Raw genomic sequence first — 3,231 nt, forward strand, 5'->3', positions numbered from 1 at the left:
ATGAATCTAAAAAGTCTGCTAATCAAGTAATTTCGCCTAAGTATTTTACACACAATTATACAGGGCATCTCAATATTGATATTGAACATGTTCAAATCTTATCCACCACTTACGTAGGTTAGATATAAGACTCTTAGGAAATTATTATCTTTCTTTATATTTCACTTTATTTACTTGCATGGAACTGTTGTAGCTACACCTCTTAATTCAAAAGATTTGAAGAAGAAGAAAATAGAAACAATCAACGTGGTGAGAAGTCAGACCATCGAAAGGAAACAAAATAAGTAAACCTTCTAGACCTTAATTCTTTCTTTTGAAAATAGGTCTTGCTTTCCCTCTTGCTTATTCTTGTTCTTTTTCTAGAGTTAAAAAAGAGGAAGTAGTTCCACCACTGCCACTCAAAGGAAAAAAAGCGAACAAAGACAAAGTATTTGCCACTCTCGACAGTGAAGAAACACAGGTTTTACTTAATCTCTAATTCTCCTCTATTTTTTCATATCCGCTATTTATTATATATTAAAAATTATCAATGCCTTAGTCTGAATTGAAAGCTTAAGAGGGAAAATAAAGAAATCCAGTCCATTGATAGGAGTGGTGAAATTTGTATTTCTACTCAACCCATACCTCCCAAGTATAAGAATAACTTGTCTAGTAAAATTGCAGCATCAAACGGGTTGAATTCGAGGATAGACGGGTTATAGTCACAAGGCTCGTTGTGTTTACTCCAAAAGATACCGACCGTTTGACTGAAGAAGCCTTCAAAAACTATTTCTATATGTATGCAGACTGTGTTACATTTTTCTCCTCCACGGTCCCATTTGTTAGTCAAGGTTATGGGCAAGATTGGTTTAAGAGAGAATTTCCAACCCTCTCCCCTGAACAAAGTTTTGTAGCTCTCGACATTAGGGTGGGTTTCCTCAAACCCACCATTTTGTCGACCATAATTTCAACGGGAAGAACTGAGTTGGGACTTGTCCGTTATCAACTAAATCTTGTAGCCAGACAATTGGCTTTATCCAATTTTTACCAAAGTCTCTTTATATCCATAAATATAAAATATGTATGGCCAACGCTGAATTATCGTAGGAAAACTATTAATCATGTTTAGATATCATTCCAAAGAAGTCATGACTCTAACCCCATTTGAATTTCAAGCTTCTTATTTATGCACATCAAAATTTGAATAATGGTGGTCAGCTTATCTTCTCATTGTTAAAATGGATCACTCGAAAATATCTATGATGCAACCATTTTTTTAAAACACTAAGTTACTAAAAAGCCCAAAACTAAAATTTCCTCCTTATGTAAAAGATAGTTATAATTTTGCTTTAACATTTTATTTTTCCAAGTTTCCACCATTGCCAACCAGTGAATTTGGCTTGGCTTTTCAACTACCATATCAAAAATGGTATCATGTTTTATCTTTTAAAGTCTTAGAAAATGAATCTAAAAAGCCTGCTGATGGCGTGGTTTCGACTAAGTATTATACACACAGTAATGAAAGCCTTTTTATTTTAACTATCACCTCTATTATGACAAAAATTGAGGTGTATAATTCTTTTTTTCTTTAAAATTACATTGTTTACACAAAATATTAAAATAAATTGTTTACAGCAAATCTTTGCTCTTATTACTAAATATCTTTACTGATATCCATTATTTAATAAGTTGTCAGTTCCAACAATGAGATATTTTCTTTTCTAAGTTTAGGCTCCCTTCTTTGTTTAACTTTTCAAAGGTTAAGCTCCCTTCTTTATGAAAGTTGAAGCAAGAATGATTTTCTGCACTTGCCATTTATCAATTGAGTACTTTTGAAAGGAAGAGCTCCCTTCTTTAACTGAGGGTTTTTCCAAAAGTACAACAACAACATCAACACCATTATGTGATATAGATTGCAAGGGAAAAAAATTCTTGTTCAAGATAGAAGAATATTGAATATTTTCCTGTCTTGCAATCCATCCCAAAGAATGATGCTTGCGAGTTTTGGGCGGCTTCATGTAGGTAGGGACTAGGGAAAAATCTATTTAACGAGTGCTTTCATAGTAAAATCTAATTATTTTATCCCACGGTTATATCAAATACCGAAGGGTTAGATCATTTAAATTACACCTATAAACAAATAAAAACATAAACTGCAATAACTTGGATTCGAAGCATCATGTCCTGAGTTATTTTTCCCCTCGGTTATAATAATAATCGAGGGAATATGTGGCTTTTTATTTTTATAAACAATAAAAAATGATGCGCCTTAGCATTATACCTCAGTTTTCTTTGGCAGAGGTGAAAGCTTCATCATGAAATGTATTATTTGTAATAGCATCAAGTTCTAAAGTAAGACAAGTTTGGTTGTATATCTCATTGGGATAGATATTACTTTTAGACTTGGGAACTTTATTAAGGACATAAAAAATAGTCAAAAATATTTTCCCCACTAGTGAGGAGCAGCATCATAATTTAATACAATTGCTACAACAAGCTTAGTAAGAGATTTATTCTTTCTTTTTTATTTTACTATTCACTTCAGAAGATTATGGTGCAGTCGTTTCATGAAAAATTCCATGTTTTTTTAAAAGTCGCTAAATAAACCAGAATTATACTCAGTTCTCCTATCACTATGAAGTCTCTTATTTTTTTCTAAATTGATTTTCAATTTCTTTCACAAAAATTTTAAACATCTCAAACGCTTCACTTTTATTTTTCATTAGGTATACATAAGTATAATCTGGACAATCATTGATAAAAGTGATGAAATAACGTTTACTATTTCTAGCTAAAGTTCTATCTAATTCACAATTTTCAAAATCATTGACATTTATTTTTTGGGTTAATCCTAATTTGATTAGATTAGAGATAATGCACTTATTAACATGACAAAGTCTAGCATGTCAAACATCAAAATTCCACAAAGAATAAACAAAAGGATAATATCTCATCACACCCCCTTGATACTCTTAGCCAACTTGCGAAATTCCAATTATGCCCTCTGACTCCAATATCTTTAACATCAAAATATAGTACATCAAAGTAGTGTAGTGTAAAGGCGGTGGTATATAGTACAAAAAATAGTATGTCGTATAAATCATCCAAATAGTGTCATACATAATAAAAAAAGTACATAAATATAATCAAAATACAGAAATCAATAAAATCACAAGCATCACTACTGTATGTGTTGGAAAACATCTTCCCCCCTACCATGCCTCTGGCCCTGCCTCTCCGTCCACGTCCTCA

This window comes from Vicia villosa, unplaced genomic scaffold (genome assembly GCF_029867415.1).
Source record: "Vicia villosa cultivar HV-30 ecotype Madison, WI unplaced genomic scaffold, Vvil1.0 ctg.001840F_1_1, whole genome shotgun sequence".
In the NCBI taxonomy this organism is placed as follows: Eukaryota; Viridiplantae; Streptophyta; class Magnoliopsida; order Fabales; family Fabaceae; genus Vicia; species Vicia villosa.